The 25,303-nt window shown below is 29.0% G+C and overlaps 1 long non-coding RNA gene across 2 annotated transcripts; it reads right to left on the reverse strand.

The window, feature by feature from the left end:
* Positions 1–1,192: 1,192 nt before the first annotated feature.
* Positions 1,193–6,438, reverse strand: LOC141524110 (uncharacterized). 2 transcript variants are annotated; one of them, XR_012478721.1, is made up of 5 exons: positions 6,314–6,438; positions 5,695–6,242; positions 3,551–4,158; positions 3,071–3,486; positions 1,193–2,974 (listed from the first exon to the last, which is right to left on the reverse strand). It is a non-coding gene; the product is annotated as an uncharacterized LOC141524110 (long non-coding RNA). The 2 variants fall into 2 exon arrangements; XR_012478691.1 differs by lacking the exon at positions 6,314–6,438 and having other exon boundaries at positions 3,071–3,266; positions 3,351–3,486; positions 5,695–5,813.
* Between the last annotated feature and the right edge of the window lie 18,865 nt (positions 6,439–25,303).

Here is a 25,303-nt window from a genome sequence, read left to right on the forward strand (position 1 = left end):
GAAGACTATACAACTTCACAACTGTGAAGTTAGCAAAAATAAACAAAATCCTTGCTAACTTCAGGATTTTTTTTATTTCTTCTTGGCAAAAAAAGAAGATATTTAAAATATTGTAAGTACTTAAAAAAAATTCTTTAAATACATTTAGTTTAAAAAGAAATTACAAATTTCTTCTTTACAATATTTTACTGATGTCAATGAAATTGAATTTTTGAACACAATAAAACTTAATAATTCTTACAATAACAATATTTATATAAAAACAAATAACAATGTTGATATGAATCATTATATAAGTGAATATTTAATTCCGTCATTCAATTTATAATTGTAAAATATTAATTAAAGGTTAGGTATAAAAAAGTTTAAAAAAATAGAAGAAATAATCTTTAAAAAACTGATCTAATAACTTAATTAAATATTATTATTATTATTGTTATTTAACTAAAGATTTTTATTATAAGCATTATAATTATTATTGTAATTTTAGTGTCGCCTGAAGATGTGTTGCGTAAGACAGTTAATATTTACACACGCTTTGATTGCAAATATCTCTTTTTAATCAGTGATATTTATAAATTCATAAACTTTTTTTTATTTCTTTATAGAACGTTTAATTGTCTATTATCAATAAAACATTTTATTAAAATAATAGTATTTACAATCAAAGTCCGTGGTTTTTATATAAAAATACTTATTAATTTAATATAAAATGTATCGTTTTTTTTTTTTTTTTTTTTTTTTTTTTTTTAAAACAACTTGTGAGTTCTTTGCGTCAATTCAAATTACAGATTTACGTATGGAGTTTTAAAAATAAACAACTGAAAGTTAAATTTCGTAAGATTTTCACATGCTCAAATAAAACTGTGAGACATTAAACGATCTGACGTGCTCAGAACACCGGTCTGCCCAAATAAAATCATAAGATCTGAATTGTATTGTACAAGAGAAGACAAGGGACCGAATATCGGGTAAGAATAAGAAGATATGATAGTATTATACTGTAAGAGAACAAACTTTTGAGTTTTAGCTCAATAACAGAGGAAGAAAGATACTAGAGAGTACTCTCATCTCATCTGTGGCAATCTGCGGTCGTCGGAATCAAGCCAGGCCAGCCGGCCCCTGGCTTATGCGAGAAATGGCGCCAACATTCCCATCGTCTCACAGACTTGTGCGGCAATAAAATCGCCCCGATCGTTGTAAGCAACACACACAATACACAAGTATTATAATATATCGAGTAGTTGTTGTTAGTTATATACAACTTAAACTTTTAACTCTTACATCCATACAAATATAAATATACATATATAAATATAATACCATACGATCGGAAAAAAACGATCCGAGTAAACTGTTACACTCGGGTGGGCGTTTAATACTTCACCTTCTACTTCTTATTCTTCTTCTTAAACTTAAACTTAGATTTCTTCTTTTCTTCATTTTTATCTGCGTCTTCCTCTCGAGTATCATCTTCTTTTTCTTCTTCTTCCTCGTGGCGTTGCATTATACAAAATATGCACTGGAGTACCACCGGGTCTTTATTTCTTCCCTGTAAAAAAAAAAAAAAAAAAAAAAAAAAAAAAAAAATTAGAAGATAATAAATAAATAAAAATAAGTAATAAAAAATGACTATAATAATTTAGAGGATGATAAAAAAAATTTGATGACAAATAAATAGTTGTTTGTTTGGTGCGATTCAACGATATCAGTGTTGATATTAAAACTGCATCTCGCGAGAGCCAATGACACGAATCACCATTTATTATTATTATATTTTTTTTTCTTTTTTATTGAATCTAACTTTTTTTTTTTAACTCAATCTCTCTCTGACTTGTGGCAACACACAAATAGATGTCCCAGATCCGTCGGTGTTTATCGCTTCGCATAAACGGCTCATGTAACCGGGTGGGTGGGGGTGGGGGTATGTCAATTTTTCGTATTTTATTATTTCATCAATCGGCTGTTTGGCGCCTCCTGCGATCATTTGTCGCGTCTCGTGACACTTTCTAATGCCCATCGGCGTATGCCATCAGTTTTACTATATTTATTTAACATATCATTATTTCTTCTTTATTGCAGCGATACTTTATCTATTTACACTAGTTTACTTTTTAAGTCAGGTCACCGATTCTTCTTTAGATCACAACAGTGTATTTCTTTAAATTAATTTAATTTAATTTTTTTTTTTTTTTTTAATTAATTCTACCACCGAAATCTAGACTGCTGTAATAAATCACGATGATTGCTCTTTAAATTTAATTGTAATTAATAAAAAAAGTCTAAATACGATGATAAGAAGAGTAACAGCCATCTTGTATAACCTTTAGCAACAAAGTTTGCTTTATTAGTTGTGGAAAAGACCGCCAGGCAGCGTTGAATGGCAAATTTAAATTGCCGCCTAGAAAATGGTAAAATTTTTTAATTTTTTATAGTTTTTATTCAAATAATGTAAAAGTCCCAATCATCGACAATCAAAGTTGCTAACTTTATTTTTTTTTTTTTTTTTTAATAATTAATATTTAATATTTTAAAACTGACAGTAATTTTTTTCAATTTTTTAATTAATTAGAATTTAATAAAAATTTACATGATATTCTTATTACAGATGATTAAATAAATTTAAAAATATTCAAAATTCTATTCTTGATAGAAGTAATTTTTTCTTCATTCAAATTATTATAAATACTTGATACAATAAATTTTTATATTTGATCAAGATTTTTAGATACTTTAGGGAAACAGCGACAGCTACTTCAGCTGAGAAAAAAATTTTTTAGTCGTTTACAATATTCAGTGAAACTATAAATATTAATATATCTTCTTTCAGTGAGGCTTGATAATAGCTGATATCTGATATTATCATAGCATGTAGTATGCAAACTGGGCACACGCTGACCCAACCCCACATTACTTTTCTTCTTGAGCTGCACCTACCTCATACTTGGGATAGCAGCGTGCCTGAGTGCGCAGTCTGAAAAAAATGACAATAATGAGTTTAAAAAAAAAAAAAAAAAAAAGCGACTAATAATCACAATAAGAACAAGAAAAATAAATAAAATAATGATACTTTTTACAAAATTTTTTTTATCTCTTGATAGGATTGAGATTGCCGAGATAGTGGCTTTGATTTGGAGACAACTCGCGTGGGAGTAGTGAAGGTGATGATGCTGAGCTGAGACGCCGGTAACTCTCTGGGGAGTCAATCAGCTAAGGCGGGTCGGACTCGCGGCCTACAGACACTACGTAGGTGTGAGACAAACTTCCTAGGTGTCGGGAGATATATACATCAAATTGTATTCATGTATGTTAAAATTTATTTTGATTTTTTTTATTTAGCTGGCTTATACTTTTTTATTTTTTAGGACTACATGATAAATCTCCGGCAGGAAATTCGCGGTCTCTTTTGGTACACAAAGCCTCGAAATATGCCAGGACAAGTGGTTGGACCTCACACCCAATATCCAAACCCGAGACTCCAAAGAGCTGTTATATGTAGAAAAGACTTGCATTAATCTCCGGTGGTGAATGCGACGTTTCTACGAATTACCTGGTGGTACGCCGATCCTGACCGACGGTCTGTAGTCCGAGATGGCTCCGTTGGTCTCTTCTTCCACGACAAGAGCAGGATAGAAAAGACATTCGATGGGTTAAGGTTTAATATATAGATATAGATATTGTATAGATATAGCGAGCGAAACCAACAAAAAGTTTGTGCCAACGTATTTCTCGACAGTGGTTTAGTGAAGAAATCGGGTGAGAAAAACGACGCTGGACCTGCACGATCGTGAATAATACCAAAGACTCGTTTCTCGCCTATTCATGAGTCGCATTAAGGCAGCGAGGGACGAGTCAATATACAAAGGATAATCCCTTGATTGCGTGTGCGAGCACGGAATTCTTTTCTCACTTGGTTTAGAGTCCCTACCCATGAGGAGAAACTTCTTCTTCTTCTTCTTTACCCTCAGATTGTTCTTCTTCTTCTTCTTCTTCTTATTCATCTACTTTATTCTTGTTATTTTATTATTTAGTATTCTTATTTTATCCTATTCATTTCTATTTCAATTTATTACTTTTTTTTTTGTTTTCTTTTTCTAGGAAGATTTTGCGCCGACACCAATGTCCCGATCGATTTCACGCCGATCAAATTCAAATAACCTGCGGAAAAAAAATATCTCGGTTAGAATGACGTGTCCTCTATTCATGCCTTTAAATAGTTTCAATTTTAGTGATTCAACAAATTAATCTTATAAGGTAAAAGCTCCAATTATTGACAGGAGTCTAAATATTGACAACCTACACCAAAAAAAAAAAAAAAAATAGTTTTCTTCCTAATTATTTTTTTGAGCGGAAAAAAAATTTTTTTTGACATGAAATTTCACTTGTTTCAACAAAATTAATTCTCTTGCTTTAAGAAATACGGATCTTGATCCAAAAAAATTTTTTTAAGTCAAGAAAATCTTGTTGTTTTGAGAAAATTCAATGAAAATTAATTTTAGCCGATATTTGATAATTTTTAGAATTTTTGTTAACAAATAAATTATAGGAAAAGAATAAGAAAAAAAAATTAACATTTAGAAATTTAAAAAAATAAAAAATGCAATTTTTTTTTTTTTTTATAAATTTAATTGTTAAATAAAATTAAAAATTGGTCAGGTGACAGCTAACTTGAATGTCATAAAAATTCAGCCTCTTGCTCCAAAAAATTTAGTTCTTGATAAAAGTAAATTTTTTTATCTTGAGAAAATTTCTCTCTTGCTCCAAAAAATTAAATATAAAGATAGAAGTAAATTTTCATTAATATTTTTATTGATTAACATGTCAAATGGGAAGATCAAATAATATTATTAAATCATTTTTTTTCATTCAATATGTATAATTGCACGCTAAAATAATATAAAAAGCGTATCAAATATTCTCTAGAAAAATTTTCTCTTGAAGGTGAGAAAATTTTTTTTTCAGCTAAAAAGTAGCTGGCGCTGCTTTCCTAAAGTATCTAAAAATCTTGATCAAATATAAAAATTTATTGTATCAAGTATTTATGATAATTTGAATGAAGAAAAAATTACTTCGACCAAGAATAGAATTTTAAGAAAAATTTTTACTTCGGTCTTCCTCCAGGCACGCGAAAATTTTCTTGAGCCAAGAATTTTGTTCTCCAGTCAAGAAATTTTTTTTTTTAATGGTGTTAACTGATGCCAACTTCATTTTTTTTTTTAATAATTAATATTTAATATTTTAAAACTGACAGTAATTTATTTCAATTTTTTAAATAACTAGAATTTAATAAAAATTTTTATGATAGTTATTGTTATTACAGATGATTAAATATATTTAAAAATAATTTACACAGAAAAAAAAATTTCTCAAAGGCTGAATTTTCTCAAAACAAAAATATTTTCTTGACTCAAATAAATTTTCTTGAATCAAGATACATATTTCTTAAAGCAAGAGAATTAATTTTGTTGGAATAAGTGAAATTTCTTTAAAAAAAAAAAATTTTTTTTCGCTCAAGAAAATAATTAGGAAGAAAAATATTTTTTTTTTTTTTTTTTGGTGTAGGGTGTCAATATTTAGACCCCTGTCAATAATTGGAGCTTTTACCTTATAAGATTAATTTGTTCAATTATTAAAATTTAAACTATTTAAAGGCACGAATAATAGAAGACAAGTGAAATTTTTCTTTCTGCTTACTATTGACTTATTTAATGATTCTTAGTCCTTGGATTACATCAATTAATATTGCAATCAAATTGTTTGAACTTACAGATAGATTTTTCTAGGTACCTAGGATAGTTAGAGCAGAGTAGTGAGGAAAGTATACACCAAGCACTGATGTATAAAGTAAGATATATATAATACCTCTTAGATACAGAATACAGAGAGCAAGACACTACGTAAAGAGCAGAGCGGACTACTCAGCCTCCCACCCGGCAACTCAACGACGACTACGACGATCTGGCTGACTTGTTTCTATACGGTCACTCAGTCACCAAGTCAGTCATTCATCCGCGAGCTCGCGAGTCGTGCTCTTCGAAGATATTTAACCAGTTGGACGTTGGCCAATCGCCAGCTCCAAGATCTATTGGAAACTAATCCAGGATAATCCTTCTCGCAGTGATTTTGTGTTTTTTTTTTTTTTTTTTTTTTTTTTTTTAAAACTTATTTTTCCTAAAAGTTGATCGGTAATTTAATTGAGAATCATCACCAGCTTGATCAGAGCCATCCAAAGTAACCAGAGTCTGTTTAAGAATATAAATAATATTATCGAGGATGATGATAACCGATAGAGATACAGATAGAGATGTGTTACCTTTAATCCGATGATCAGTTTATATTTAAATATTGTTAGTAAATTAGTCGGCTGACGATGATCTCGAATTTGCCTCCAAGTTTGGCTACCGGATCATCATGCTACATGGGTTACTTCTGGAAGGTTGTCACAGCACCAATTAACAGCAGATTTAGATTATCTTCTTGGAAAGAGTCGCCAATTATTGGGATTAAATCTGTCAAAGAAGAAATATTAAAACAAGATAAAGAAGAATTATTATTATCCATTGGTGGTGGTATTGCTATTTTATTATCACTATCATCATCATTGTCATCACTTACTACAGTCAGTAGTCTTGCTCTTACACTCACTAAAGTTCTAGGACTCTTATCGTGAAAATAAGAGCGGCAACCGGATTGTTTTGCACGCGTGACAAAAGATAAGTGTTTTGTTGGTTTATTATTTTATTTAACTCTCATTATTTAACTAATCTGAAGAAAGTAGAGAAAAAATAGTGCTACGTGTTGCTTCAAGACTGAGAGAGAGTTTTTTTTTTTTTAAACTTATTTATTTAAATTATTTTATTTATTTATTTATCGGTATTAATTATTTTTTATTTTTGTTAGTTTTGCTACGTTATAATTTTAGTGATTTTAAATAAAAATAATAAATACGCAAGACTAAAAGAAGAATACGAGTAAGAGTAAGAATAAGTTGAGAAGATATATATATATATATATATATATATATTTTTTTTTTTTTTTTTGGAGAAAGAAAAAATAAAATAAGTGAGGATAAATAAAATAAATAATTCAGGAGTTAAGCGCGATGTACGTTCAGACGAGCGGTAGTATGCTGGCGATTTTGCTGGCACTTATTGCTGCTGGTGGGTCAGTTGTTGGGACCGAGGGAAAAAGAGTCGCACCACTTATCGATGATGACTGGACCAAGAGACCACACCGCGCTGCCGGTAAGTTGTTCCCACGCACTCATTTCGCTAATTTATTATTATCGTCCCAACTCTTTCGTATACTTATACGTATTTAAATGTATTTTTCAGCCGAGCTTATTACATGCATCTACATACAGATATATATGTTTATATAAATATATACAATATGTATTCGTACAAATCTTCGTGTCAAATCTGTGTGAGTGTATGTACATACCTACCGGCGTCTTTTCCACTATTTAATCTTGATCGAGATAACACACCGACACTTTAGATATTAAATTAGCCCATTTCATCATTTTTTTTCTCTTCACACTTGATATATATATATATATATATATATATATATATATATATATATATATATATATGTTTTATTTATAGCTGTCCCTATTATTGATACGAAAGTCGTATTAATATATCGTTTCGCGCGACACTCACACGCACTTTTTTATTCCCACTACTTTTTCCTTGCCCCTTTTTGAAATATTTATTTTAAACATCTTTTTATTTATTTACTTATTTTTCTGTTAGTTTAGTTTTTCTTTTACGAATAATATTAATATTATAAATATATATTTTATAGACGGTATATTTTTAAATCTCGGAATCGGTGAAAATTTATCTGATTTTTATCAAAGATGATTTGAAATTGATCATTGCGATATTTGTTTTGATAAAGAAGAAATAAAACAATTATTTTACTTAAAAAAAAATTGAAATAATTTTTTTTTTTTACAGCATTAGTATTAAATAAAAAAAATTGGAAATTTTATATAAAAAAAAATTACTATTTCTTCTTATTTAAAAAATAAATAATAAAATAATATGAAAAGTGTTTCTTGATTAAAATAAATAATTAAAATAAATATAGAGAATATATTAATAAAGAAGAAATAGGAAATTTTTATAAAATACAATGATTATTTCTTCTTATTTAAAAAAAAAGAAACAAAAAAAAAGGTGTGTGTACTGTTGTACACGCGTAAGAAGTTATACTTCATGAAAAGAATTAAAAAAAAAAAAAAAAAAAAAAGATCGAAGAATAATGTTGAAAACAATGAAAAAAATTTTATGATAGTAAAAATTTAACTATACCGTATAAATATAAAATCATCAATTATCATATGAATTTAATTCAATATTATTAAAGATTTTTCTGCAGTTGAAAAGTATCAATAGTTTAAAATTGATAATTATAAAATATTTTGATTATTTATTTAAAATATATGTTTCTTGTAAAATAGTTCATAGTAAAAAAAATTTATATTTTTAATTATATTTGATGGAAATTTTCATCATATCGCTTCTTTGAGACATCATGAGCGCGCAGCTTACAAATTTCACTCTCATCCAAACGCGGCAAAAGAAGTATAACTTTAATAAAATAATGTGACAAGTATACAGTAAAAAATTTTGCGTCAAACATAGCGTTAAAAAATTTTGAGTTAAAAATTTTTATGTTAAATATTTAACACTTTTTTGTATTAATTTAACACAAAAATTTTTAACATAAAAATTTTTAACACAAAATTTTTTACTGTGTATTTTTTGATTAAAATAAATAATTAAAATAATATCAATTATTATTTCTTCTTATTTAAAAAAAAAAAATAAGTAAATAAAATAATGTGAAAAGTGTTTCTTGATTAAAATAAATAATTGAAATAATTTTTATAAAATAAGTATAGAGAAACTTGTGAAAAAGATTTAGTTAGTAAGATTGGCGGTTAATTGGCCGCAGAAAAGTAGAAGCAGAAGGAGATGAGAGCCGTACCATAAGTATACGCGATATTAAGTGTACTTATGGTTCATAATGTTTGAACAAAGCATCTTTTGTGCTGAAAAAAAAAAAAAAAAAAAAAAAAAATAAAAAAATAAAAACGCGCAATAAATGAAAATGAAATAGTGAAATATTGCTATACAGGAAACTTAAACAAAAATAAAATAGCAAAGCTCATAAGCACAAGATAAAATATTATTTCGACATTCGTTACCTTTCTCTCGGAATTTAGTTGGTACCTAGGATACTACCTATTCCCAAATGTGTGTGGTTACTCTACACAGAGTTTAGCAAATAAATGTGTGAGTCTTGTAAGCCTCAGAGTGAGCATCGCTTCTAGGTGTTGCCGCAAATAGACGGCCAGCAGACACAAAACGATTGCCGTCGACGCCGAGAGACTACCACGTACCACGTAGTCTTCTCTTTCTTTATCACTCTTGTGTGTCTTGCTCTGCGGTATGTATCTACGTCTCACTGGTGTTAATGCTTTCTGGTTTCTGCTGGTGTATATACCACTGCATATGTAGAATGTGCATGGAGATGCATTTATGGCGCCTGTTGCGTAAATTTATTTATCCTAGATTTTTAAGCTCAAGATGATGACGATCGTAAAACCTTTACCGGGAGAAAGAAAACAGTCTCTCCCTGGACCTGGATCCAGATAATCATCAGCATCGAGCTGGGATCTGGTTGACAGCCGTAACAAATGTCTAAACTGATAGAAGGATTTATTAATTATTGATAATTTAATTAATTAAAAAAATTTTTAACATTTAATAAATATTTATTAACAGTTAATAAATATTTTATTGAATTAATTTGTATCGCTTGCAATAAAATATGATATAAAGATTGCTTACAAACAAAAATCATCTTTATAAATTATTTGCATTAATTATATTACATGATAATAACGTTTATTGTAAAATATCAAATTTTATCAAAGCTCATAATTATCTTTTATATTTTTAAATATTAAAAACGTTAATTTATTTAATGAATTTAATTATTATCATGTATTACAGCTATAGAGTCATAAAAAGTGCCACACCCGACATGAATAAGTAAATTTCTTGTTTAAATATTGAAAAAAAAATACATTATTAAAAGGCAATAATTGAAAATTATTTTCTTAACATGTACGAAATTCAAAATTTTTTTTGAAATTCTATTCTTGGTAGAAGTAATTTTTTCTTCATTCAAATTATCATAAATACTTGATACAATAAATTTTTATATTTGATCAAGATTTTTAGATACTTTAGGAAAGCAGCGTCAGCTACTTTAGCTGAGAAAAAAATTTTCTCACCTTCAAGAGAAAATTTTTCTAGAGAATATTTGATACCATTTTTATATTATTTTAGCGTGCAATTATACATATTGAATAAAAAAAAATGATTTAATAATATTATTTGATCTTCCCATTTGACATGTTAATCAATAAAAATATTAATGAAAATTTACTTTTATCTTTATATTTAATTTTTTGGAGAAAGAGAGAAATTTTCTCAAGACAAAAAAATTTACTTCTATCAAGAACTAAATTTTTTGGAGCAAGAGGCTGAATTTTTATGACATTCAAGTTAGCTGTCACCTGACCAATTTTTAATTTTATTTAACAATTAAATTTATTAAAAAAAAAAAAAATTGTATTTTTTAATTTTTTTAATTTCTAAATGTCAATTTTTTTTTTTTTTTATTTTTTTCCCATAATTTATTTGTTAACAAAAATTCTAAAAATTATCAAATATCGGCTAAAATTAATTTTCATTGAATTTTCTCATAACAACAAGATTTTCTTGGCTTAAATAAATTTTCTTGGATCAAGATCTATTTTTCTTAAAGCAAGAGAATTAATTTTGTTGGAATAAGTGAAATTTCTTTGAAAAAAAAAATTTTTTTCCGCTCAAGAAAATAATTAGGAAGAAAAATATTTTGAACCTTTTTTTCTGTATAGGGTGTTAAAAAATAATTTATTAACAGTTAATAAAGCTTATTAACTATTAAAACAAAGCAAACATATGAATATATTATCAAAGCGCTAGACTAAAGTATTTTGCGGTTTAATACTCACTCTGGAACTCTCATTACGTATGAAAGTAAAGTTAGTGATATTAGGGTTGGGTGCCGAGCAACAAATATGCCAACCAAGACTTATTACATCGAGGAGGACCGCCTCGACGTTTATTTCCTCCGTGAGCAGACTTAAATGCTTCTCGGCATCTATATATAAAAAATATAAATAAATTTATGTACAGATATGAGTATGCATATGTAGAGTAAGTACTCTTCTACTCACCTCTCCATCCTGCAGTGGTGTGTTAAAGTAAAAGCCAAAGGAAGGTGAGGCTGGAGAGAATGCCTGACATAAAGTACACAGATCATGTCATCCGACTCCTCTTGGTCTCGGTCTTGGTCATGCTCTTCTTCATGGCCTTGTTTGCAGTCTCAGACTTAGACTGGTGAAGCTGAAAAAGTTAAAGGGTAGGCGTTAGAATAATGAATAACAGTCTGAGCTGTGAGTCACGTAGGCCGGAACGAGATTAAGAGGATCTTACCTCGGTACACTATACACGTAAGGAGGAGAAAAGAGGAGGCGATTCTTTTCTCTGATAGTCTCTGCATAAGGTTATTTCTCAGCATCTCCTTTCGAGTAGGGTGGTGGTCCGAATACTCCGCCGGACATTGTATGCAGAGTGCGAGAGTTTGACGGGTGGACGGATCAACTCCACCTAGACCCTATATCATCACCATCGGCGTATTGTTTTACTGAGGTGATTACTATCCATTGTATCGAGTAATACAAGAATATGCAATGCATTTATTATTTCTCGTTTCACTGATAGAAGGATTTAAATTGATTTACTATCAAAATATTTAAATGACATTAAAATTAGCAGTCACTTAATAATTTTTTAATTTTTTTTTTACACACAGCAGTTAAAACCGACTCTAAATAATAATTAATTAAAAAAAAAAAAAAAAAAAAAATTCCGTAAAAAAATTTTTTTCTAAAATAATAAAATCAAAATATAAATAATTTAATGAAAAAAAAAAAAAAAAAAAAAAAAAAAAAACAATTACTCAAAGCGATAAATTTATTTACTTTTATGATTTTGATTACTTTGTTTCTTGCTCGATTCTAGCCTAAAAAATTATCGGCAGTATTCGTTAATTTTGGAACCAGCCAATCTTAAAATGAAGCAAAGAAGATATGTTATAGGCTAAAATTAGTCTAAAAATTAATTTTTTCAATACTAATAAACGATTTATTGCGTAGTAATAAATAATTTGTTAAATACTAATAAATATTTATTTAGTGGAAATAAATAGTTTGGTAACTATTACTAAATTTTCTTAAATAGAACTAAATCTTTCTATCAGTGATAATTTGCAGAAGCCAAAAAACAGCGAAAGCGACTAAGAACTGCATCTCCTGAGTTTAAGTTACAGTTGAAAGGATAATGTAATGTAAACCTGGAATTTTACATTATACCAGTGAGTACTTATTTATACAACATATTTATACATGCCGGTGTAAGCTGTTCTGGGCAAGGCGGTGGCAAAACTGATAATGCCGGCAAGAATCAAGAATGGTATTCGTTGTCGCCCCTATTCACTGTTTCTGCTCTGCAATGAATACACTTTTAATGTAAATGAGTAGTAAGCAGTAAGCAGTAAGTGTTCTACAAACACTTACATATGAATACGTTTTGTTGGTAGCGGATAGTGTAACCGAGTTACAACGAACCCGGACACACACTGTCATGGAGGCTAGCAAGGTAACAGGCAACCAGGCCGAATAGGTTATCGTTTACTAGTCGACAATGAACGATATTATCTCTCGTGGATCTGAGGTGATAGTTGGTGATATCAACGGCATCAATTCTAACCAGCTACAACATATAACAACTAAGTCACACATACGGTTATTTATATTTTATATGTTGAAAGTACTATAGATCTCTCTTTTACTTCTCAGGCTTAAATATTTAAGATTCGACAAGTCTATGGGGAAATTTGTTTGTATAGAATATAATACAATACTTACCCACGACTCTTGGAGAATTTAAATTTTAGAATAGAAGACTCATTTAAAGCAATACATCATTTTTGACACTTAATGCTTTAACAAGTGAGAATATGGAAAATATTTCATGCAATTCGTGTTCAAACACTCCCTGTAAAATGCGTTAATTTATTTACATTCAAGCTGTCGGGTCTGACGGGCTGGAACAGCTCAAAAGAATTTTTAAACACTGCGCAACTCAGTTGTGGTTATCCGCGGAACTATCTGCGCGCATGCGCGGTAAAAGTTCCTACACTGTAAAAAAAAAAAAAAAAAAAAAAAAACGCGGTAAGTCCAAGCAGTATAGGTGTTAAAATTTGCGGTGTTAGAATATTTTTTGACATTAAAGATATTCTACTTTGTGAATATTTGTATTCACTAAATTACTACTATTAGACAGCATATATTCATTAATTTATAAAATTATTAATTATTGAAATTGTAGGTGTAAAATTGTATCCACTTTTATAATTTAGATGAAAAATATAAAAATATATATCACGTAAGCAAACTATTCGTAACCTGATTGGTCAAATATATCATCATAAGCATGAAAATATATGTAAATCCTATAGTCAGGCGCGCGCTTGCGCGCGCAAATTTGAATTCTAGTAATTTTTAAATAAAGTTCGTATTACATAGGTAACAATTTAAATAACTACAAACCAAAATTAAAATTTGTTCTGGATGATACTCATAGTATTTTTATATTTTTTTCTAAACAAAAAATTTCTTGAACCAAGAATATTATAAAGAAGACTAAAGTTATTTTGGAGCAAGAAGAAATTTTGTTGGCTTAAAAAAATTTATCTTCATTCAAGAAATTTTCAGTCTTCCTTAAGATTTTCTTGATTTAAGAAAATTTACGCTTGACTCAAGACTTTTTTTCTTTCTGTGTACTTTAATCTATTTTGTTGATTTAAAAACTTTTATAGATTTTATAATCTTGATATAATTTTAAATAGACATTTTACTCCGTTTTTAGGCTCTTTTTACAGTGTAACAAAAAAAAAAAAAAAAAAAAAAGAGAATTAGACAATTAATCAAAAAAGGCTCTTTTGGTTGTAACTTCAATTTAGACAAGAGAATCTTAAAGAAGAAAAGGCTGTTGAGTTGGTCTTAGCTCCGGTGAAGGATGAAAATTATCGTGAGAATGAATAATGTATCGTCGGTGGGTTCGGTCACGGCGTTACAAGTTCCGAGACAAGATCGTAGAGCAAAGGCTCTCTGGGATCAGAAACAGCAATACGGGGAGATATTTAGCGGGCCTCGGATCGGAGAAAATGTTAAAAAGGCGTCGGTGTTCGTCAGATTTTATCCTCGCTGACAATCGGTGTGCGCTTGCCAGAAAAGGAGAGACTGAGAAAAATTCCTGGCAAGGATACGAATCACGATCGTTCAACCGGCAGTTTTATATTTTATTTTATAAATGGACGTATAAGCGAAGGAGGATGGTACACTACGGCTAAAACTACTTCTACCGTTGTAAGTTGTAAGTTGTAAATTGTAATATAAAGTAACATAAAACTGGGATGGTGAGAGGAAAGAATAGTGGCGTCTTTGGTCGTCGCGTGATCAGTTTGATCCCAACGGCGATTGTACGACAATCGGACCTTCGCACTTCCTAACTCGAGCGCCCGCAAATTCCATAAATACCAAGAGCTAACTCTCGGGTTATGCTCCTGCTGGTTTTATTATCTTTCGGGATATTTTATATATCACCAAGAACAATCCTTTCCCTGCTCTGTCTCTGACTCTGGGTTCAACCAACAATTCTCAAACTTGTAGCTATATTTATATGCATTGAAGCTACTTTATTTAATTCTCATTCTTCTTTTAACTCTTAAGTTAATTCACATTTTTCCTCTTCTAAGATTATTGTGATAAAAGAATCCATAAATACACCCAGTAGAAACTCTCGCAGACCACAGAGCAGTATTAAATTTTTTAGCGACACGCACGCGACTTTGCTATGTGCAAGGGATTTATTAATTTTACCAACAAGATGCTAATCAGTTGCGTCGGTAATTAAACAACACACGATTCTTATAACTCGACAAATTGCAGATGTTTCTTTAAATTAAAAGCATCACATTGCTCTGATACACATCTATTTATATATATATATATATATATATGTCCACATACATTCATATATAATAAGAGAAAAACATTTTAATGCATGTAAGCATCGGCCGAGTCTCCAAGTGTCCCAAGACGACGATCAATGTGGACACAATCCAGACCTCTCTATATAAGGATGAGTCCCGTTAATGGTCATGTCTTCAAATGATATTCTTTCGACTTGTTACTTCCATATATACATTCATATTAAATTTTCACAATGTCCTCTCTCTTATTTTTAAATAAAAATCGCTTAAATGATCAATAACTTATGGAGATGTCTATTGATTCGAGGATTCATCGAAATCCAGCTAATAATTTTAATTATTTTTTAATTTCAATTCAGAAATTATTAAAACTTCTGCTGGTAGGCTATTTATTAATTATTACTATTGAAACTACTCAATTATTATTTTTATTAATAATAATTTTATAATATTAGAAAATTTTAGGCTTTTTTTATTAAATACTAGAATTCAAATTTGCGCGCGCAAACGCGCGCATGAATTTAGAATTTGCATATATTTTCATGCTTATGATATATTCAACCAATCGCGTTACGAATAGTTTGCTTACATGATATATTTTCATATTTTTCATCTAAATTATAAAAGTGGATTACCTTTGTTTTAATTAAAAATCCATTTTAACTTATAAAATTTGAAACTTTTCCTACAACAAACTTATTACTACCCAGAAAAAAAATTAACTTGAATAAAATAAATAAATAACTTAAAATTTGGTCACAGCAATTCAGGAAAATAATTTCAAACTACGTACACAGAAAAAATTTTAATTATACTCACTAGAATCTTAGATTATATCATTTTTTTTTTTTTTCTTCCAAAAATTGTGATATTAAACTTTTTTATTTTTTAATTGAATAAAATGCATGGATAGAAAATATTTAAGGATCATTTAAGCACAATTTTTCCGATAATTTGGGGTTGAAAAATTTTTGGTAAATATTTCCAAGTAGGGTCACCATTTTAATTTTTATTTTTTTTGAACGATTTTTCGTGTTAAGCCAAGAAAATATTTTTCTTTCTAATTGTTTTATTGAGCGAAAAAAAAAAATTTCTTTGACTTTAAGAAATTTTACTTATTCAAACAAAATTAATTCTTTTGCTTTAAGAAATACGTATCTTGATCCAAGAAAATTCTTCTTACAGGCATCCGAAAATTTTATTGGGCCAAAAATTTTGTTCTCCAGTCAAGAAATTTTTCTTTCTGTGTATTGATTTTAATTAAACGTTTTTTTTTTTTTTTTTAAATATATTATTGTTGAAAAAAAAAAAAAAAAAAAAAAAAATTACATAAATTTGAAGAACAATTTTCTATATTCAAGTAAAAAAATTCTTATCCTTACTAAGAATTTTTCTCTTGACTCAAGTTAATTTTTTTTTTTTTTTTAGTGGGTAATCTTTAGTTGTATTTGAAGTTTAAATCAGCTGCATAAGTTTTCAAATAACTCATTGCATTCTTTGAAAAAGTTATCAATCATAATTATCAAGTGCTGGCTCTTGATGAATCCCAACCTCGAAGTGATGTTTTCTAATCGCCTTGTCTGTAGGATTAAGTCGGGTAAAATTGCAAGAGCATTGGAAGCACGTTAAAATGTCGCAAGACAACACAAGTGCCTCGGAAGTGCTCCGGTGTATACTGCACGTTCCCTTACTCACCAGTGAATGGCCCCTTGATCCACATTTTTATATAGGGTCATTTTTGTCGGCTCAGGGCCATTTATATATAACTACCAGCAGCATTGCTCTCCACTCCTCGAGTAGTGCGACTTGCACTACACTCTACACAATATATGATATTACAAACTTAACTTAACTTAACTAGTGATATGCCTGATCTTGGTCTTGTTCTTGGTCTTGATATTCTCGCGGCCACGATTAAGTCTAAGTCTTAGTCTTGATCTAAGGAGAGCCGGCTATGACACACGCTTAGTATAGTCTTCCTTGTTTCAGATTCTATATACTTCATTGTCTGGATCATATAGCTTCTGACAGATGATGAGTGTACCTACAAGACGGAATAGATCTGAAAAAGCAAATAAACCCGGATAATTAAACAACTAATTGAATAATTCATAACTTAAAGTAATTTGTCATACTTGTTTAATGTGTTATTTGTAAATAATAATCTCGTCTCGATTCAGATCACCTGATCCGAAGCATGAATCAGTAACTGGTAAACTAAATTGAATGAGAATGAATGAATCTTGTGGAAATCTCGATGGCGCGATCGGCCTACGCAAATCAGCACACGCGTCTAGCCGTTCCTGTACCCACCGGATATGTAGTTGTGTACGCTTCTGGTTCTTCGATCATCTATACATGTAGTTAACAGTCAGCGATGACTGTAAAAATAAATGGACAAACATCCGAGCGATCAATCGATAGCCTCTCTTGATTTCTTCTTTTCTGCTTTTAAGCTTATCCGAGTGGACTGTCGTTGGTTTCTCTGAACCTGATCCAGAACTCGACAGACAAATGTGGGCGTGAGAATTATGACACTCCCTTCTGATTATTCAAATAAAAATTACAAAACACGATTCATTGGTTTTTTGTTTATGTATAATACAGTTACAAGTAAATCTTAATTAAGAATAATTATACAGTACATAAATTATTATTATTACTTACTTTTATAAAATTTAAAAATTCAAAATTTTTATCTATTTCTTCTTTGTACTGATTAGCAATTATTTGTCTTTTTAATAAACAAATAAAAATTTTATTGTTACATCTAAATATTGAATCTAAAAATGTTTATAAGATTCAAATCTGTAAGAAAAATAAATAAAAAAAAATTTTTTTGTATACGCCCTTTTGATTCTAAGACAAAAAAATTTTAAAGCCAAAAGGGCGTATCATTTTTTTTTAATCATAATTAAATTTTGCTTTAATTAATTGATAAATTGCACTGTATTTTTTTAACTATTGATATTTTTTAAGATATAAGCTCATCCTGATTATATACATATATATAAAATATATGAAAAATTCATGTGGGTACTCAAATGAAAGCTCTCGATGAGTATAACATCGGGATGAGCTTATATTTTTAAAAATGTCAATATTTCACAAGATACAAGGTCATTTCTTAATTATGTATCTAAAGAGATCGAGTATTTTCGAATGCAGCCTAAATATTTATCATTTACGATCATAAATTCAAGTCAAGACCTTGGCAATGACAATTTCACTAAAAAAAAAAACTGATTTTTCATCAGATGACTATCCTGGAAAAAAAAATCTTAATAATAAAGATTAATGACCAAAAAGTGTCAATAATTATTTTAACAGGACAATAAAAGTATAAATTCACATTCACGAGAAAGATGAACCTGGGAAAAAAAAAAAAAAAAAAAAAAAAAGTGGATTAAAAATAAAAATCCTCGAAATGTTTTTATGTTACTGAAATTTAAAGGTATCCAATTTCGCCCCGGTGCCCGTACCGGTGCCCCTATAAGAGCAGTAAGAATATATAAATTACCAGTTAAAAAAAAAAAGGCAAAATAAAAATTTAACGAAAAGGAGAATAAATATAATAAAAAAAAAAAAAAAGAAAAAAAAGGCAATAATAAAAGAAGATTTGTAAAAGACTAGGTATGCGAAGGGGGCAGGTTAAATATTATAACGTGAAGGTTATGACGACGTATTGCGTCATCGGGTATATACAAGTGACAAGTCTTACACTCTACTACAAACTACAAGACAACACAAGAGACAAACTAAACGTACAGTATTATATATAAGTACATATACACCTTCAGACAGAGATTATATACCAAGAGAAAGAGCTAAGTGAGAGAATTTAAGAAAGAACAAGACAGAGAGAGCTTTGTGGGGCCCGAGACACGACTAAAGTTAGATAGAATCTAAAGATATAGCGAGCATTGCCACGCGATCGCGGTTTTGCCGTTCCAAAAGACGAGTAACAAGAATACAAATTAAATCAACGGGTCTCTCTGTATCGTATTGTATAGTAGAGAAGAAATCTCGCTGTCCTATCCCCTTGAGTACATTTCTTCTCATATCTTGGACTTGGACTTAGACCTGAAATAATATAAATTAAAGCAAGATGATTAAATCATAAGATTTTAAAAGTAAATATATTTAACTCGCTGGTAATTGTTTCAAATGACATAATTAGTCGTAATGATGATAGTTTGTTAATTTGGATGGCTGCCGACATCAAGAACGGCTAGGCGACACTGCTACTGTCCACAGGATAATGACGAGGCTTTAGGAAATAAATTAGTGAGCGATCATTCTGACCAGACAAGTCCAATAAAAAGTTTATTGCGTAAAACTGCGACATACCTTCTAACTGCTAGTAAGAAACAGCCTTTGCGTCACGAGACACTACTAAACGTGATCCCGCTCTGTCTGGCTATCGCTGATCATCCGCAGGGTTGGGACAGACGAAGATAACCACCGCACCTGGTTAAAGACCGATTGACTTATTGCCAACGACACTTTATTCTTCTCTGCCTTTTTTATATCTACATCTTCCCTGAAATACTATCAACAACAACATATTCTGTTATATATATCTTCCACGTTTGGATTTTTATATATGTATATATTCTTCTAGATATATTTATATATAAGAGACTATGAAAAGACAAACTGCGAAACGTTGATGAGGGAAGCAAGTAGCGAGACGTCGTGGCGCTGATCCCATCGCGAAACACACTCGGCCACGATTATTTTTAGACAACTGACTTTTCTCGTCAGTTAAACCAGCAGCTTCAACAGCACCAGGGATATATGCACCAGCTTCATCTGCACCATCTGATTACTGGCTACTTTTGCTCATTTTTTAGTGTAATTTACTTGTCTTGTTTGACCTAAAAAAAAAAAAATAATCTTTTTTTAATTTACTTCAAATTTAATTGATTTTTATCAATTGTAATTTATACAATTTATAAAATTCTTCGGGTCATTTTTTAGACTGAAAAATTGACTTTCTATTTTATTTTTCTTCTTATTAATTTTTTTTTTTTTTTTGCAATTTGAAAATCGAAAAATTTTTACATTTTTTTTTTATGATACTGAATTTAACAGACATCTAACAATTTTATAACTATAAATACTAATTTAATTAGTATTTAAATTTTAAATACTAATAATCATTTTTACACCAATATTTTATAAATTTAATAAAAAATTTTTAATTAAAATTCTAATTTTTAATACTTAAAAAATTTCATAATAATAAAGTTTGCCGACGTTTTTAGTTTGTTGATTTTTTTTTTTTTTTTTTTTTTCATTAATTAAATTAGAAACTAAAAAATTTTTTTTTTCAAAATTGATCTTATAGTTTTTCAAGTTTTTTAAGAAAGAAATTTTTTAATAATTTTTTTTGCAACAATTTTTTCAATAAAAAAATGCTTCCAAAAATTTTCACTTTTAATTTTCATTAATTTTTACATGTGAAACTTTTTAATTAATTTTATTTTTTTAATAATTTAATTGCTATAAATTTCTAAAAAAATTTTTAATGTCTGTCAACTTCATTTATATGCAGGGATGGCCTTATATGCAGGGTCAATCTTTTTCCTAATTTTTTTTATAATAATTTATAAAAAAAAAAAAAAAAAAAAAAAAAAAAAAAACAAATAATTAAATTTATTGCTAAAAAAATTTTCAATTTCTGTCATCGTAAAAATGAAATTTAAATAATATTCAATCTAAAAAAAAATCTGATGGATCAATTATGCCTTTGGAGCATTAGCAAATAAAGTGACACCTTGTAAAAAATTCAGCCTCGGTTTAGCAAAAAACACAACAATGATAAGCATAATTATTTATACATGACACACTTACAAAGTATAAAATTTTTGGTAATTTTTTTAGAATTTTATAAACGGAATTCCCGGTAATCGGATTAAGATAAAACATTGTTGGCAGACTTGTTGAGTTTGGGATAAACTCCGAGTTAATATTGAAAACATAGATGTATAAATGACATAAACATGTGTATGCAGTAATAAAACATTATTGAACTAAAAAAGATAAATAAAGTTTGTGTAGTTAATATGTGTAACGTGTTTTGTGGATAAAAATGAGATTTAAACGGAGAACCGAGACGAAACGTCGTCAGATCTGAGTCCCGGTTTTAAGACACAAGACTTAGGACTTAGAGTTGACAAGCCGGCTGCAGTTGTTGTATTAGAATAACATCAGAAGCACCAGAAGAAGCATCACCGTCATCATCATCATCATCATCATCATCATCATCATCACTAGTAGCAGTAGTAGCTGTTAGCAGAGTATGAGGGTCGTTGCTCTCATCTCATCTTGGTCTCATCTGAACCACGCAAGAGAGTCAAATCCTGATTGAGTATGTGCGCACGTATACGCCTCGATCATCATTTATATATACATTAAATGTCCACTAAATTAAGCTAAAAAATAAAAAACGGGGATGTTAGCGAATGGGTGGCACTGGCTGATGCTGATGGGAGTACATGCACTTGCACTTTCTCACTTGACATATCGACAACACATGCCTGGAATTTTTTCTCCCATTCCTGGCGCTGCAACACTTGAGCTTTTGAGATTTCAAGAAAAAAGAAGAAATAACCTAAGTAATAAAATATAATAAAATATAATATAATATAATAAATTTTATTTTGCTATTGAGCTGTTATGTCTACTGACATTTACATTTGTTGTAGATTAACGCACTCTAATGCGTGTTAAGTGTCGGGTGTAAAGTGGATAGCTTCAACACGGAGACTCAAACTAACAAAGCTCTAAGATTTTTTTCCACACCCGCAGACAGCGAGGTAAATATTTACTTGAACCGATCGCCGATCAATCTCTGAGAGATTATACAGCTATATTTCTTCTCAGTGATAGAAGGATTTAAATTAATTTAGTAACAAAATTTTTAAATGACATTAAAGTTAGCAGTCATTTAATAATTTTTTAATTTTTTTTAACAAACAAATTTCTTCCGGAAAATAATTTAAAAAAAATTGCATTTTTAATTTTTTATAATTTCTACATGTCAATATTTTTTTCATTTTTTTTTTTTTTTTTTTTTTTTTTTTTGCCATAATTTATTTCTCGAAGAAATTATTAAAATTTAATAAATATCTACTAAATTAATTTTCATCATTTATTTGGGAGAAAAAAATATTTTTTATCCATCAATATTATTTATTACAGTTTAATAAATTATTTTTTTATTCTAAATAAATTAAATTAATATAAACAAAGCCTTATTATATGGAAATAAAAATTTGTTTCCACCAAATAATATTTAGTAGTAGTTACTAAATATTTCTTCGGTAAATATTGCCGGTAATTGGCTATGCTTTAATTCCAATGTGATGCATAATCTATTCACTGACTCAGATTATTTTTTCAGCTCAATTTTGGGAGATTTATCGAACCTTTGAAAACACACATACTCCCAATTGGCTTAAATGTAATTTCTCAGTAGAGTTTAGACTAAATTTTTCAATTTGTCTTTTATCGGCATGTTAAAAATTTGTTTAATTTTTAATTTTATAAACGTCTCAAAAAATTATAATTTAATGAGATTCTTTAAATTATAATGCCTTATATTTTTACTTAAAATTATTTTGGTTTATTTTGAGTAAAAGAGTTGGGTTTTACGCTAAACTTAGTTAAAAAATTAATTTCTTCAATACCAATAAACGATTTATTGTGTAGCAATAAATAATTTGTTAAATACTACTAAATATTTATTTGGTGGAAATAAATGGTTTGGTAACTATTACTAAATCTTATTAAATAGAACTAAATTCTTCTATCAGTGCATAAATAAATCCAGACGTGATGATAAATTTTTTTTTCTCCCTGAATTTACCAGTAAAAAATTTCATTTAAATAAAATCAGATTAGTATCTTGCAAGTGTTCCAAATAGTTACGGAACAAGTCGATAAGTTCCGATTTTATTTGAGGTTAATTTGGTTTGTTCCAATACTTTGTTTCTTGCTCGATTATAGCCTAAAAAATTTCAGTCTTCGGGTATTATCGGCAGTATTCGTTAATTCTGGAACCAGGCAATCCTAAAATTAATAAAAATAATTTTTATTTAATAAAATTTCTCTTATATATTCCTCATTAAAGTAATTATAGAAATTACTCAGCTGTTAAGTAGTTTATGGCTTGTAAACTGCTCTATTTAACTCTAAACTAATGATTAATAGTATTTTAACATAAATAACCGTGACCTTAAAGGTCAAAAGGTAGATTATAAATTATAATAAAATAGTATCACTCACCATTAAATGAATAATTTATTTATTCATCTAAAAATAAGTATATCCTAACTCTAAAACCGTTAATATAATAAATATATTATAATATAAAAATATAATCTGACATAAATATTGACCATGATCAACAGAAGATTAAAATAAGAATCGATTAACGATTAAAAATGATTTACAAAATATAAATTTGTTTTTCTAGTTTTAAAATCGTTTAGCCCGTCTCTTTAAAAGTTTTATCTCAATACAGCTTCATAATATACAATACAAACCCATCTGCGTCAATTTACATGATACATATATATTTAAGAATGAGAGATTTGCCGTCCTCGTCTGTTGTAAGATCGTCAGCCTTGTTGGGTTCGCGCCAATAAATCAATCGATCTTGTTTCTCTCGTGAGCTCACGCACGTTCTCCTCCACTGTTACTAGTCGTCCGTACGTCTGCTCGGAATTTCTCAAACATATATATATTTAATGTACAAACATACATACATGCGTAGTTGTCTTCTTCTTCTTCTTCTTCTTCTTCTTCTTCTTCTTCTTCTTGATCACACTCAGTGGCTTTATCCGCGAACAAACTTGTTCGTCATTTGTACGGGCTACTTGGAAGATAAATAATCATTAATTTATTATGTCGACTTTTAGGAGCCACTACTGTGCGTATTAGAAAATCATAAACATAGATCGATATCTTTTATAATTATAATTATTAATGTTATTGTTGTTGTTGTTATTATTATTATTATTTTAGAGATACAGAAGAAGAGTGACGACGCGAAGAAAAATAAAGAAGGTATTAGGAAATAAAAAGAGGATAGGTACATACATGAAACCGATGAAGAGAGACATGTTGTTATGTCAAGCCGTTGTAACTTGTAAGCTGTAAGAGATATATATACCGAGAATACTGCAGAGAAGAAGAGAAACTGGGCGCCAGTGTTTAGCGCCATGGCGCCGGTTATATTACCGCATGGCGTCACTTCGATTAAACCGTGCGCAATCTAAATGTAAATATTAGCATGCATAATGATCGAGGGAACGACGCGATTAACGCAAGGCAGTGGCTGTGAATGGGGACAGATCTTACCAATCGGATGATGCTGGGCTTAGATCGGTTACAACTCTACAGAGCTCGTTCATACCTAAACGATGAAAAAAGTTTTTGTTTAATTATGTATAATTATATATAAGCTTATACATAATTAGAGCTGATCTTACCTGCATAGAAAATAAAGTTCACGAGCCAAGAAAATTTTTTTTTTCCTAATTATTTTCTTGAGCGAAAAAAAAATTTTTTTGACGAGAAATTTCACTTGTCCTCTAATATTCATGCTTTTAAATAATTTGAATTTTAGTAATTGAACAAATTAATTTTATAAGGTAAAAGCTCCAATTATTGACAGGGGTCTAAATATTGACACCCTACACCAAAAAAAAAAAAAAATATTTTTCTTCTTAATTATTTTCTTGAGCGAAAAAAAAATGTTTTTTCAAAAAAATTTTACTTGTTCCAACAAAATTAATTCTCTTGCTTTAAAAAAATACGGATCTTGATTCAAGAAAATTTATTTGAGTCAAGAAAATATTCTTATTTTGAGAAAATTCAACCTTCAAGAAATTTTTTTTTCTGTGTAAATTATTTTTAAATATATTTAATCATCTGTAATAACAATAACTATCATAAAAATTTTTATTAAATTCTAGTTATTTAAAAAATTGATATAAATTACTGTCAGTTTTAAAATATTAAATATTAATTATTGATACCCATTTTATATTATTTTAGCGTGCAATTATACATATTGAATGAAAAAAAAAAAAAAAAAAAA

The sequence above is a fragment of the Cotesia typhae genome, unplaced genomic scaffold (genome assembly GCF_013202065.1).
Source record: "Cotesia typhae breed Kobodo isofemale line unplaced genomic scaffold, CoteBio_Ctyphae contig_10, whole genome shotgun sequence".
In the NCBI taxonomy this organism is placed as follows: Eukaryota; Metazoa; Arthropoda; class Insecta; order Hymenoptera; family Braconidae; genus Cotesia; species Cotesia typhae.